Below are 15,881 nucleotides of genomic sequence, written 5' to 3'. Positions count from 1 at the left end.
TTAATTTTTCAGCGGTAGAACTTTACTCACATAAATTATTTCTAGCGTGAATCCATGATTTACAGGATAACATTTTGTGAATCAACCCCAGTGCCACATGCTAGCAACACAGTGAACCACCTTCACAAATAGACCAGGGCAACAGTGACCTCCACTAGTCAAGTGACCATTTTTTAAATATATATATCCTTCTAAAATGCAGACTCTACCTCTGGAACATTTCCTGCAGAAACCGACATAAAACACACAAGAACAAGGGAACCAGCAAACGGTAGGTATCCTTTAGAAACAACCATTTTTATACAAAAGGGAAAAAGAAAAAAAAAGAAGGCAATTAATTGTTCAAAACAGAACTATTTTTGTGAAAAGCCCTGGTTCAGACAGAAAAGGGTTAATCTCTGTCAGCCGTTTGATGCTTGGTCTATAATTTGTTGCTTTTTTTCCGTCTCTACAAAGTATATGGCACTGTAAAATAATTGTTTCTGAAACACAGTAATGCCAGCTTCCAACATTACAGACATCATAAGCTCTGATACAAAGAGATAAGTAAATGATTACACGACTACCTATTTCATTTCACTGCTCTTAAAAGAACGGATATAGAAGCTTTCTGTGTGCAACAGCAGGGCCCAGATTAGTCCAGCAGAGTTCACAAAATGCGGAGAAGCAAATATCCGCTGATTGCAATTGAACCAAGGCATGTCTGCTCAATATTGTTAGTGGCTCCTAGTTGAATGCATTTACGGAAAACTGCTGCATACAATCGTTCCTGTTGCTTGGGGAACGAATTCACATAAATGAAAAGAATTGATTGTAATGTGTATTCCATTTCTGCTTGTTTTAGGCACATATTTCCTTGTATTATTTAGCTAATTAATGAAGATAGACATTTTCTTTGCAATGATGGCCATGGTCAAGCAAATCCTTCAAGTAAAGATACCAAGAGGGACATAAAAAGGGGCTGTGTTATTGTTCTCCTTGATTTAATAGACAAGATGGTAGTTTTGATAGAAACACTTAATCTAATGAAAATCTAATAAGCACAGAGGCCTCCTACACATGTATGAGGCATGTCGACCAGCGAACAATTTGGACTCAGGTCCTGAGGCTGTACAAACATGTCACTTGCTTCCAGGATAGCGACACTATTCTTCCCCCCCACGCTCTCACAGTGGATGACGCTTTATGCCTCTCTCCCTTCCCTGTAGTTAGGGGGTTGGGCCGTGGTGGGTGGGCACTGCGCGCGCCGATTGGCGGGCACTGATGCTTAAGGGTGAATGCCTTTGATTGAGTGGTTTGTTCTCACGCCCCCTTCGAAAAAGCCTTTGGTCTAGCGAAACATGTCAGGACATCGTGGCTTGGCGTCCTATGGCTCCTAACTTCTGCTGACCGCCGCAGCTGCGCACATTCTTGATTGCTACCTCTCCTCTCCTGGCTATGTTGTCTGGGACCCCCGCACTCTCATGAGCTTGATCAGCTTTGCTTGGATATATCACCATCAGTTTTGCTGCTACTCTTTGGTGGACAGTGCTAAGACAAGTCACAAGCAATCACTGACAGACCAAACTGAGCTGAAGAGACACCAGGATCTTGGTACTGTATGCACGTGTATGCTGGCAAATCCTTGATGTGCTTATTGCCTACTCTTTGCATGAGAACTGTCTTTGCTGCATACAGTGTCTATCGCTCCTGTTTACCTGCATAAAAACTCTGTGCTGGAGCCCTTAGAGCTTACCTCCATGAGGAGCATTGTTGAATCTGCATAAACTTGCTACTATGCTTGAGCGTGAGGCCAATCACAGCTTTGCTTAGCTGGACACTTGCTTCACATGTGATCAATCTCTACCTTTTGTTCTGATGGACTTGTTGTGACTGTCCATTCTAGTGGGCACGGAATTCTCAATATATCCAGGAACTGTGTACTTGTCTCTATAGACAATTTGTGATCATTTGAGGAACTTGTTCCCGCAGTAAATTTATATATAGGCAGCTGCTCTATATGCAAGTTTTTGGGGTATACCCTGAGAGCATTTATCGGTGGCCAGGTGTAAGTGCGTATGCGCATGTGTGAAAAAGTCGGTGGTATGGTCAATTAACCATTGGGCCCTGTTTTATGCATTTATGTATGTTTGTTTCTTCATCTTGGTATAAAATAATACAATTTTTGATATTTTTAGAATTATTTTTCTATTTCTCGTTTGTTGCTTGGGGTATATGCCTTACTTAAGGCCTCCTATACTTTTTTTGCCCATCACGACACTTTTTGTTGCTATGGAGGGAGAGGAGGGGCAACAGAGTAGTTTACAAGGAGCATCAAGGAGTGGTAAGTGGGAAGAACACCTTAACTTGAGGATGTGCTGACAGGGAATCAGGACCATATATTAAATCATCCCAGCATTGACCCTGATCAGCATTGCAATAATCCATTACCGATGTTGCTCTCGTACAGAGGTCTGAGTACCTCCTTTACTAGCAACATGTACACCATATACAGGAATGCTGTGGCTGATTCAGCTTCCTCACTTTGTCCTCCCCGCTCAACAGCCCTATTTTGCAAATATTATTTAAGTGTGAGTGATCAGTTATCTGAAGTAGAGCCCTATATAGGTTCATCAAAAGACTATTTCTTCCCCCACATTACTTAAAGTGCAGTGTATCATTTGTTTCTTGGTAAACTTAACTGACCAATCCCAGGAAATCAATATTCATCCGCCATTGAGCTCTGGATATAATGAATCACTATTTGCTAATACAATTTCCTGTTTACCTCTGCAGGTAGTCAGACCCAGAGCAGGCTGGTTGCTGTCCAGAGGCCTGAGAACTAGCAAAAAGAGAGAGTAGAGACTTCAAAATGTTAGATAGATATGATTTATTTATTGTATTTATAAAGCGCCAGCATACTACGCAGCACTGGATATTAGTTAAAGTTAGAGACAATATTTAGGGGAGACATACAGCAACAAGACAATACAGGAATACATGCAAACCAGATCACGCAGCACAGTATGAGTACAAGGTAATGCTTAGTCAGTGACTGGATGGGAGCATGGAGATTAGGCAAGTCGAGTTCACACAAAAGTTCACTCAGATCCACAGGATTGGTGTACGGTAATGGAGATGCGTGAACAGGCAGGAGACATAAGGAGGAGGACCCTGCCTGAAGGCTTAAAATCTAGAGGGAGTTCAGCTGTGGGTTTAAGGCTTCAGTGAAGGGGGTAGGCCAGAGTGGAAAGGTGAGTTTTGAGGGCCTTCTTGAAGATGTTGAAGGAGGGGGAAGCCCTAATTTGTGTGTGTGTGTGTGTGTGTGGGGGGGGGGGGGGTGGTAGGGGGTTCCATAGTGTTGGTGCAACTCTATAGAATTGTTTGACTGCCATCAATGCTAGGGAGAATTTGTTAAAGGAAATTATTTAATCTGTATCCTTTCCCTTACCACTTCCTTAGTCACTGGTTTGGAACAAGTATTCAGAACAAGGAGGCTGTTGGCATTTTCAAAAGACTTATTTCCTGACAGGCTTTCTTTAGTGCTAAGCAGAACAAACACTTTCCAAGCACTCTACCAGTCCTTTACCAATAGGACCTGCAATATGAACTCTAAGAAACAAATATCTTGGTTGCATTAATTTGAAAATAAAAGTTAGGCTACAGACGACTGACCATAACAGAGAAGTACCGTGCTGTATAGTGATGGGCGAACAGTGTTCGCCACTGTTCGGGTTCGCCCGGATTTTGGCCTGTTTGGGTTCGGTTTGGCACCCCCCGAACACCTCATGGGTACGTGTCATCATGTAGATGACGCATACCCTCGTTCGCGTCATCGCGGTACTTCTGCGCCCTCTTGACGCGACTTCAAATGTAAACAGGAAGTGCGTCAAGAGAGGGCGGACGCACCAGATGGTACTAGTGCCCAAGAACTCCGGCTTCCCTCTTCCTGCCCTCCTCCTCCTCAGGTACTTTTGGGCACTTAAATTTAATTATAGGGTACCGGCAGAAGGGAGAGCTTAGCGAGGAGGGGTGGGGGCATTTCCGACCCCCCCCCCTGCGCTCGGGGCATGCTCTCCTTTTATGCTGGGACCCTATAGGGGCCCCAAAGGGACATGTTCGGGTTGGGTTCGGGGTTCGGCTCGAACATGCTGAACATCAGGGGCATGTTCGGCCGAACCACACCGAACCCGAACATCCAGATGTTCGCCCAACACTAGTGCTGTAATGTATGAAAGTATCAGCAATGGGATATGTACAGGTGTCAGCAGGTTATCATAGATGCTACCGCAATACTTCCCAAGGGTAGCTGTTGTAAATACACCTAGTACATAGCTCAATTTATTAAGAAGTCTATTCATAAAGAAATCTGATTACACATCACAACTTCTATGAGCACCATAAGGTAAGCCATTTATGACTACGATATTTATGAAAGTGTAATCTGTGTTTTTTTATGGTTGTGATCAACCCACTGCCACCTACTGTAAGTGGCCGAAAGTGGCAATCTAAAACTGCATGTATTTGATTAAAGCCGTGCCTCATACAGTAAGTGCAGAAACAGTATCTAAATGTATTTAATACCTTGCATTCCAACTGAGTTACTGACAGGTGGAGATCATGGAGTCAACCATCCATGTAAAGATGCCTTAAAAAATGATGGCATTGTCTTTTTGTGCCCTCTAAGCATAATCATGTGGGTGTAGCTCATGAAAAAATAAGTAAGGCTTTAATGCATCACATCAAAAATAACCTATGCAGTGCTGTATATTTTCTGCTGCTGTGTGAAAGGAGTATTTCATTTTAGTCTTAGTATCGGCAATGACTGCAGTTACACTTTAGCACTCTGCAATTCAACAGTGAATACAGCTGTGATTGTGATATAGCTGCTATTAAAAACCTAGATGAATATAGGATAAAACACCCTTAGTACTGCAACTGTTCTGAAGAAAACTGGCGCTGGTTGTCCATGGCAATCCCTTAGGCCCCATTTGCACTTACGGTAATCAGTTGCTCTCAGTTATAACTGAAAGGACAAATGATTTTCAAAGTAATGCCCATGTTTTCCAATGGCTAAGTTCATACTATACGCGTTTTAACTGAAAGATTTTTCATAATGCACTACTATGGGGAAGAAAAAAAATGAGTACCAACTGATTGGGCTCGATTCACAAAGCGGTGCTAACCCAGTTAGAGACTTTAGGCGTGATAACCATTGCACCACGCTGGTGAAAAGCCAGTTTAGGCGTGATAAGTTTAGGTGTGATAAGTTTAGGCATGCTAAGTTTAGATAATTGTAGATAGCGTGCAACGTCTCGCACGCAAAGCAGCACCATTAAACTCTATGCAAAGTGCACCAGACTTTGCTAGCGCAAAACTTTTGATCAGCTGTGCACTGCGGTGCTAACGTAGTTGGTGCTTAAACTTATCATGCCTAAACTTATCACACCTAAACTTATCATGCCTAAACTTATCACACCTAAACTTATCATGCCTAAACTGAGTTTAGGCGTGATAAAGGGCTTTTCACCAGCGTGCTAACTGTTAGCACCGCTTTGTGAATCAGGCTCCTTAAGTGTAAATGGGGCCTAAGGGTCCATACCAATGGCAAGATTTTATCTGAAGACATAACAACAAAGGTTGTTTAGGTGATACCTTTAATGACTAACTTTACAATATTCCTTTGCAAGTTTTCGAAACTTTAAGTTTCTTCTTCAGGCATGTTTCAGAGCTGGATCAGAACCATCTGTCAAAATGATGATCATTCCAAAAAACATCTTTTAACCCCCTTGCCGGTCGGTCAAATTCCCGCGGCAAGGGGGCAGCACAGCACTTTTTTTTTTTTTAAATCATGTAGGGAGTCTAGGGCTCGCTACATGATAGCCGCTGAGCAGCGGCATCCCCCCACCCACTCCGATCGCCTCCGGCGATCAGAGCAAGCAGGAAATCCCGTTCAGAACGGGATTTCCTGCTGGGCTTCCCCGGTCGCCATGGCGTCATGGACGTCGGGAGGTCAGAGGGAATCCGGATCCACCCCTCAGCACTGCCTGGCACTGATTGGCCAGGCAGCGCAAGGGGTCTGGAGGGGGGGGGGGCGTGCAGCGCAGCGGGTAGCGGCGAATCGGCAGCAAGCGGCGGCGACCGGAATATTCACGCAGCTAGCAAAGTGCTGGATGCGTGCAATAAAAAAAAAATTTGCAAATCGGCCCAGCGCGGCCTGAGAAATCCTACTGCGCAGGTTACCCTGAGCTGAGCTCGGGATAACCGGCAAGGAGGTGAAAAGCCGTTAACGATGGTTACAGACTGCTGATGCTTGCACATTTTGAAAGACAGTGTTGACAGATTAAATTGTGTCAGATTGTTAAGCGCCCTCGTGTGTACAGTTGTTTAAATGATCTTTCCGCTAAAGTGTATGGAAGCTCCCTCTGCAACTCTTATCAGTTAACTGGTAATTTTCATGGGGTTTATTGCTGTTGTCCACATTCCATTAGTAGAAAGATCTTGGAAACTTAGTTCATCACTCATCAGCAGTTTCCAGGTATTCGGCCTTGCAGAGGGAACTTAGCTTTCGCTTCCAAGTCATTTTCTTATTATTTACTATGGACAACCAGGACACTCATATCCATTATCAATTTACCTGAACAAGAAGAAAAGTATCAAACAACGGATTTATTTTCATCTTAAGAAATAGTCATATTTTCTCAGGTAATTTTCCTAACTTCATAAACATTAATAGCCAATGGAAAGAAGTTATTCAACAAATACATGAGAACAACAAACATATTCTCACATCAAGCAGTCAAAACTAACATTAATGTAAACTCCTAGGTGAGAGATCCAGAAGCCCTTTACTAGATAGTCACAGTTTTAAGGACAAAAAACTACCAAGCCTGACAGCAGCAAGACGTTGCAAAAGCTGCTAAGAGCTGCGATTGTGTGAAGGCTGAAAACACTGCATAAACATCAGACAGCCAAGAACACTCTGGCAACCTGGATTACAAGGAAACAAAAACCCACAGCTGTAAAATACTTGTACATAAGGAACATATTTATTATTGTTGTCTCTGCACTGAAAGCCATTTACTAGCGACTAGGCCCATAAGCATTCTGTTTATCTAATGTTAATGTCGGATATTTAAGTAAAAATATGTGTAGGCTGTAATGCTAGAGGATTTGTTGTTGGTTTTATAACTCAGGCACAATGCCTGGAGAACAGTCAATTATGAATAGTTACTATAATCCCCCTCTTCTTACAATCAAACTTTAGGCAGTGAAATGTTTATCAGTTTTGCTTTCATCTTTTATTTCTGGGTAATTTTGCATACATCATAATGCGCTGGGATTTAAAAGGTCAAGATGGATGTGAATAAATGTTAAGATGAAAATGTCAATTTTTGCTTTAAAAAATAAAACACATATATCACTGATCAGTGCTACATTTCACACTCTTACACAGGTCTCGATTTATTAAATCTGCATAAAGTGGCAATGACCCTTGATCAGGAAAATTACTGGATGTGAGAAAAAAAAACAGTCCATGAAAGCACTTACAGACCCGGATGAGAGCTATACTCCAATGCTCAGCATGACAGCCGGTAAACTGGCATTGATTTTTAAGGCAATCTGAAGTGAACAGAGGCTGCCATCGTCATTCTCTTAAGAACAATGCCAATTGGTTGGCTGTCCTGTGGTCCAGCACCTGCAAAAAGTTAGCTGCCATTGGAGCCAGACCTGAGTCAAAGCATCTTATCTGCATGCTGGACCAGTGACAAAGTATTAGAGGTAGAGCATCAGCACAGACCTCAGGTAACTGTCATTACTTAAAAGAAAGATACGGGTTATCAACCTCAGTACTATTCATATGTCCGTCTCACCTTATATATAATGTAATTAGTAAAAAGCAAGGTTAAGGGAGCCAGGACCTATAATTAATTACTATTCCATTTATTAATTAATTGCAGTATCAAAAGACAGTGAACAAACACATACAAAAAAACTTGACCGTTCCGAGGTGACATGGAAATCCAGGGTTGCCGCAATTGGCGCTGTACGCCTGGTCAGAAGCATTTACTGCACATTTGAATGGTCCGGGTCCGTGAGTTATGGGTCAAGCCATATACCTTGTGGTTTAATAATCTATGCACAAGTGTCCACATTGTAACCGGCGTTTCATGCTGCATGATTCAATGACAATTTGCTCCATCAATACTGGCTTGAGATGTTTGACATTTAATATGTCAGTAATGAGTCTGTATATGCATATTCTGCGTAAAGGCGTGCAAATGGTTGCAATGCACACGGGGTTGACATATGCTCTTTATACTGCCTTGGATGTCGCATTCTGTTATTATCCCTGAAGTTTGGGCCTGAAGAGGAGTTTTTGCAATAATTACAGCTGTGAATATTTTTTGATAGGAGTGCACTCCAAGGACTTATAGCTATTTGCAATTTGCTCAGCGTAAGGTGGTTAACGGAATTATATTTTTATGGGGTTTTTTTTATATGTGTTTGTTCACTGTTTTTTGATACTGCAATTAATCAATAAATGGAATAGTAATTAATTATAGGTCCTGGCTCTCTTAACCTTGCTTTTTACTAACTGTCATTACTTGTTAGAGAATGAAGATGGCAGCCTCCATATTCCTCTCACTTAAGGTTCCCTCTAAGAGAATGAAGATTGCTGCCTCCTTATTTCTCTCTCCTTAGAATTCTTTTAAGTCTTCAAGAACAAAATACAAAACAAAGTGAGTGTCTGTAAAGTCTAGTAGCCTATGGATGTCAATCAGAAATGAATCATGATTAAATGACTTGTTTACAAATAAACAAACATGGTATGGACTACTACAGGTCCCTATACACCAAGGTTATTTAAAGGCATGCTAAGAACAGTGCCAATATGCAATATCGTTTTTAATAAACTGTCAGGGTTTTCTTTGCGGGAAATATATTATTTTAACAAATGCAAAAGACTGAAACTCTTGTGCATTTTTGCCATGTGGTGGTGTAACTGACAATTATCAGTGCTGGCATTTTCCTAATTTGGGTACACTGAAGAGGAACTCCAGTGAAAATAATGTAATAACAAAAAGTGCTTAATTTTTTACAATACTTATGTATAAATGATTTAGTCAGTGTTTGCTCATTGTAAAATCTTTCCTCTCCCTGATTTACTTTCTGACACTTATCACATGATGACATTTTACTGCTGGCAGGTGATGTCAGTGGAAGGAGACGCTGCTTGTTTTTTTGGCAGTTGGAAACAGCTGTTATTTCCCACAATGCAGCAAGGCTCCCACAGTGTGATGTCAGTACCTCAGTGCTGTGAGGCGCTGACATCACGCTGTGGGAGGTGTTTTACCACAATATCAGCCATATAGAGCCCCTGATGATCCGTTTGAGAAAAGGAATAGATTTCTCATGGGAAAGGGGGTATCAGCTACTGATTGGTATGAAGTTCAATTCTTGGTCACGATTTCTCTTTAAGGCCCGGTTCACATTGGACAAAATAACGGAAGTAATGGAAGGGATCCTAAAGGAGGTGAATGGATCCTATGTTAATCAATAGGATCCATTCACCTTGGTCCATTTGAATGGATCAAAGAAGCCCAGACCACAAGATTTAATCTGCAGCGATTTTTCTGGATCGACGTGTCTGTCATATTCACTGCGCACTAACGGAACAGGGGGCGAGGGGTGGAAAACTGATGCCTTTTACAGTTTGATCCGTTCCACAGATCAGTTTTTCATCCATGCAGGTGTGTGAACCTGGCCTTAGCATATTTAGGGTTTTCATTGCAATGCTAAAACTCCTCATGTCAAATTCCAAACACCTTATCAATACTACCAACAATTTTATCATTCAATGTCAGCTCTATGATGACATGAATCATTGCACTGGCATCTGTAACAAACGGGAATGGGAGAGAGAAGCTGTTTAAGTAGGTCAAGCGGCATGTATTTGCATTTACATTTTAACTGTATATACCTTTGGCAGAAACTAGAGCACTTCACTTTTGAATGCACAGTAGTAACAGGGACAAACACATACAATTTAACAAGCGCAGCAATGAAACTTGCTGGCTCTGCTTACATCTTAAAGCAACTGAAGCATAATGTCGTAACACTTGAATGATGTTAACGTTTCTTCTATTTATTTATAAATTGTGAGCCTTGGGGTCATCAAGTGTAACTGTTGGTTTTATTTGTATCACTATGGTTTTCATTAGCATCTGTAAACTTGAAATATCAGTGTTAGGTTTACTATTTCCTGTACCTCCACTGACCTGTTTAACTGGACTCTTCAGACATAACCTACTGTTAACATATGCCGTACTTTCACTGTTCATGTCTTTTAGGCCTTGTATTGTGCATGTAGGCATTGTAGGCAAAGGTTCACCTCGGATCTGCCTGAAAATTCTAGCTTTGGCCTGTGTAATGGGCACTCTTCCCAAAGGGGCTTGCAGTAACAATGATTTACAGTACAGATGGTGCTCACCCATGCTGCAGTTCTCATTGATTTTAAACTGGCACACTCTGACATACAGCTAAAGCTTTCTCCAGTTTCTTGGAGCACTGACATTTGTTTTAATGCATCTTTCACTGCTAAACGAAATAATGAAGTCCATTTATAAAGGTGGTGATTTTTAGATTACTAGAAAAGGGTGGTCATTTCTGCAGAAATCCACTTTTCTGGACATCTACAAATCCCTTTTATATATGTATGGAAGTGGCAAATCAGCTTAAATTGTCAACATTTCCAATTGTGATTGCCACAATAATGTTCAACAATAAAAGGACGATCAACACCAAGCAATAACTCATATCCTCTTTACTCTCTAGGCTGCTAGTTAGTGAAGGTTGCCTAGTCTTTGATGCTCAGCAGCTGTCAATTACAAAGCTCAGGTTCATGTCAGCTTAAGCTAATTCTATTTTCACTGTCCTGAGCTCCATAGAAGAATGATAAGCAGCATGTACATAAACAAATGCTCTGTAATTTAAAGCTGTGTATATACTGTAGATTTTTCATCAAGAACAGTTGTTTTGGTCAGAAATCACAAGAGTTGTTTTGGTCAGAGTGTGCACAGGTGTCCCCAGATGCATTTGGCTGCCAGTGTGGCAATCCGCCCACTGAATGGCTGCCCCAAATTCTTCTTCCTCCATCAGGAGCTACAAAGGAGGCCCCACAATGTGTATACACAGTCCTCATTCCAGGAATGTTGCCTGAAATGTTCTGTAAGCTTAACTTGAGTGAGAAATATTGGAAGTATGGATGCAGATGTAGTCTATAGGAGCTTGGAATTAGCAGAATGAGAAAAAAAGAAATGCCATCCCAAACTTCTGTAACAGTTGTTGCTGCAACAAAATTAGGCTGCACTCACCAGTACCTACAGAGTTGCATGGAAAAGAAAGTAGGAGATATGGGCTAGCGTTGCAGGGGCAGTTCTAGCTACAATGCTGCTCTGGGGCAAAAGATGCCCCCCCAGTGTAACGGAGGCAAGGGAGACAGGCAGACGCAGGGTCAGTTCTAGCTACAATGGTGCTCTGGGGCAAAAGACGCCCCCCCCCCCCCCAGTGTAACGGAGGCAAGGGTAACAGGCAGACGCTCAACTTCTCTGAGTTCCAGGCACTGGGAGTCCCATCTGCCTTCTTTGTAGTGTTGCTGTTCTGCACTGCCTGCATCTCACAATAGGTATTCGAGCCCAAATGGGAAGCAGAAACTACAGAGCAGTACCACTAAAGAGAAGGCAAACGGACCTGCCCTGCAATGCCTGGAACTCAAAGGAAGCAAGCATGTGCCTGTCACCACTGTCTCTGTAATGCTGCAGGGGAGGGGGAGGAAAGATAATTTGGCTGCGTTTTGTCAGACACTTGGTGGATATACAGTATATATATATATATATATATATATATATATATATATATGTATATTTTTTTTTTTTTTTTTATTCCATTACAATTTATATTTCTGTACTCACTTGTGAAGCGGACTTGAGATTACTCAACAATAGAGGACAGTTGCTAAGTACTGAGCATTGTGAAAAAGGCCGATGCATTGAGAAAGTTCAGAAACACTGAATCAGAGTACATTCTTGAATATCTCACGTGAGACATCAGCAGCCTTGGCTGCTACATAAAGCTAAAGGTCTCCAGTAATTCACAGAATTAATTTTCTACGAACAGCATGTACCCAAGCACACTGTGCTGTGTATTCCTGTTTGAGTTCAAGTTCATAATACACCAGTATACATGATCATAAAAAACTAAGTGTCTATTTAAGACTTCAGGGATGTACTAAACAACATGAACTGGAGTCATTTAGTACAATGGATTTCCTTCAGTAATATGTATGCTAGACTCAGACATAATGAACTAGTAAATAAATGCCTTACTTTGTATCGCTTAAACCGACCATTAATATTGTGTATGACTGTGCCTCTGAATGAAGACATTCACAAAGCCATTATGTCTTCAGTGTAGGTTAATAATATGGCTATTTTGCCACCCACTCTTTGGCTGGGCTGCTGTGTTTTGGGCACAAGTGGGAGGCTGTGTGGATGAGGATTAGAACGACTGATGATGATATCTAATGTGCTGTGTTAGTTCACATAAACAAGGCCAGATTGGAAATGCCTGTATTTACAGAGCGATTAGATGTCTGTTCTAGATTATTGTTTTTTTAATTTGTTTCTTTCAGATGTGTCTATAAATTGTACGCATAAATGTAAGGCAACTAGGTTTTAAGATATTATACCAACTGTTCCAGTTAACGTAAATACTTTTTTTCCTTAGTTGTATTCTGCTGAAAGATTACCAGAATTGCTCATTCTGCCCTAGTAACATGGGTAGGACTTTGAAGGATTTTATAGTGAAGTTGTTCTACCTTTCCTAGCTGTGCCACACAGATAAGCAAATCCAGGAAGATCTGGCCCATTCTGTTGCCTCTGAAGCCATTATGAACAGGTGCATCTAAGTCCCACAGAACTCATCTTAAATGTCCCTTGACAGATTGGGAAATATGAAAAACTTTTACAGCGGACAACATCTGAAGGGCATACACTAATAAAAGGTTTTAATAGTATATGCTGTATTCTATTTCTCATTCAAGGAAACTATATGACGCACCTTAGGTACTTCTCTCCACAATGCTTATTTTAGTAGTAAATAAATGAGTCTTTATTATTTTAAAGCAATCATGAAGTCTTAAAAAAAAGACAGATATTCACATTGGTAGGGGAAGCCACTCAATAGTATATCTTCTTATACCCCACTTCTCCAGTCCTGGGACTCTTGGTTTCTTCCATGTCCATGCGTGGATGAGCTGAGAATGCATGAGTATTGCTCATGCAGGTCCAGTAAAACATAGTGCTTGTGCGTGGAGGAAAAAAGCAATGCAAAAGCACCTTTTTTCTACCAGGTCTGCGCAAACCGTACTTGCAAATGTACAGTACGGACATGCTCGTTCACAGCCGTGCAAATACACTGAAGAAACATACAGTATTTGATTCCATGGGTCAATCATGTAAAGAAAGCCCCAGTGCTGGAACGGTAGGGTGTATAAAGATACGAGAGCTTTTGGACTATCCAAAAGCTTCCCACTACTGAGGTAAGTATCTATATTTTTTCAAACATCACTTCATGGAATGAGTAATTAGAGTATGTCCACATTAGTGAAAGCAAGATCTGATTAACCTCCGTGGCATAAACCACATTATCTATGCCTATGCCCTGTCCTGCCTGGTGATCAGGTCAGTCACTAGGCAAATTTGATGACAGCCTTCCTATGACATCTCTGAATGGTCATAGCAATAAGATCCATGTCACACATTTCTTCTTAGCACCTTGCTAGAGGAAGGAACTGCCATGTGTAGTAATGCATACAAATATTTTGCTATCAACTGAAATGAATCGCAGCAGTTTACAGCATTTACAGAAAAGCTATGATACTGTCCGGTGATGACATGCAAGCTATGCATGAGTTATAAAACGAGGAGCAAAGTTTTGGATGGAGAGTTCCTTTGCAAAACACGCTTTGTAAACTTGGGACGGAGGCTCTGCTAGTTAATGCTAGATAGATTGTGCACATACTGTATGATTCTGTAAATAAATTAGCACATTTTCCTGATATAAAGGAGTGTGACTACTACTTTACAGCATTTTAGATGTATAGTTTATAGAATTCTGACATGTCAGCAAACAGTGCTTTTACAGTGGCCTACATCAACACTGGATATCATTTATTTGTGGCATTTAGGTCAGCAGCACCTTCCTGAAGTTCTCTCCTTTATTATCACACACTCATCCACAGCCCCTCTGGGCTTTCTATGCAATCCAAGGGATTCTCAGAGCAACACAGGCAGCTTGAACTCAGCAGAATCCATGAGTTTTGTGCATCCTCTGCTGTTCAGCTATGCCCCAACTTTTAAAAGATGAATAAAACAGGCTGAATGGGTCGGTTTCTTGAGAATTCACTCTTCCTGCAGTTCACTAGGTCTGACAGACTTATAAGATTAACTGAACTGGATACTGATAATTTGTAACTAATCTAATTTAATCACTACTTTGGACCCCTTGCCATATCAATAACATCCATTGTCATGTAATTATGGATAAAGTGGCTACATCTCAGGTAGTGTAAGTTGATTCTCTTACTTGTCATCTATTGACTATCACAGAATTGAATAAAACAGGGACATTAGTTCTACATCTTAACAAAAGTGCAATTAACACACCATAAAATAATTTAATTTGACATGTGTATGCACAGTTCTGTACACACAGATAGCAACCTGTTAAAGGATTCAGGGCTCTTTTTACACTTGCAGGTAATTCCTACATTGTGCTACCCTGTTTTACCACAAGGGGCTGCAAAAGCAATAAAAGTCTATGGAGACTTTCACACTTATTGCAGTCCGTTATAGTGCGCCGGACGTATCCGAGCCAATGCAAGGGCAGCAGTGTGTTACCGCAAGCACTTTGCTTGGGGTAATGGAAGTCTATGGGCGCCACTGGTAGTGTAAACCATGGAGCGTGGTGCTTCCCGGTCGGAATACCAGGGAATCCCAGTGACTCATGCCCAGCAGAGAGTAAGTCAATGAGTGGGGGGCGGCGCTATGCATATGATCCTGTCGGCTCACTCTGCCACAGGGTCATAGGAGTGAGGTATTTTGCAATGCAGTGCGATACAGCAGGAGCATCACATTGCACTGCAAAAAACAAGTGTAAAAAAGCCTCAAAGAACACCTCCCCATGATTACAGTAATGATGAGTTTGTGGGGTGCAGGGATGTGTAATGAAGAACTAGTCAGTACCTCGGTTTAATCTGTTGTGAATGCTGGTTTGAGGGAACTGGTGTGTCTACATCATTAAATGCAGACATCTATAGTGTTATTAATGTGAACCTCCGGACTAAAAATCTACTCAGCAGCACTGAAAAGGCTTGGTGTTTCTTTACCAGTTTCACAGCATCAGAACTTTGTTTTTCTTACCAAAGCATCATTTTTAGCTGCATTTTTACCTAAGCTCCAATCATCAAAGAAAAAAAGCCCGGGATTTTTTCCCCTGATGCTGTGCAGAGCATGATGGGATTTCCTATGTTGTTGTTCACGTTGCCTAGCAACTGGGGGAGGTGCTCAGGACACAGGACAGTTGGAACTGTGTCTCATGCTCCCTGTCACCTTCTGTCAACCAAAAAGATGGCTGCCGTCATGAAATCAAACATTTGCCTGTTCTTTTAAAACAGGGTGGGTAAGAGATTATATTACCTATCTATTTTAATTAACATAACTAATGTAACTTAATGACAGTATGTTTGTTTAGGCTGAAGTTCCTCTTTAAGCTTTGAAAACACCTGGTCTAAAACGCTAACAAATGCTTGAAAGATGTCTGTATAAACACATATAAAC

At 41.4% G+C, this 15,881-nt stretch overlaps 1 protein-coding gene across 19 annotated transcripts in view; it reads right to left on the bottom strand.

Annotated features, from left to right (window-relative positions):
• CELF2 (CUGBP Elav-like family member 2) overlaps positions 1-15,881 on the bottom strand; it is a 688,411-nt gene that overhangs the window by 339,573 nt on the left and 332,957 nt on the right. The gene's annotated exons all lie outside the window — the stretch shown is intronic.

The sequence above is a fragment of the Hyperolius riggenbachi genome, chromosome 3, assembly GCF_040937935.1.
Source record: "Hyperolius riggenbachi isolate aHypRig1 chromosome 3, aHypRig1.pri, whole genome shotgun sequence".
Lineage (NCBI taxonomy): Eukaryota > Metazoa > Chordata > Amphibia > Anura > Hyperoliidae > Hyperolius > Hyperolius riggenbachi.
Note: the sequence above shows the minus strand (reverse complement) of the source record. Positions and strands in the feature narration are given on the sequence as shown.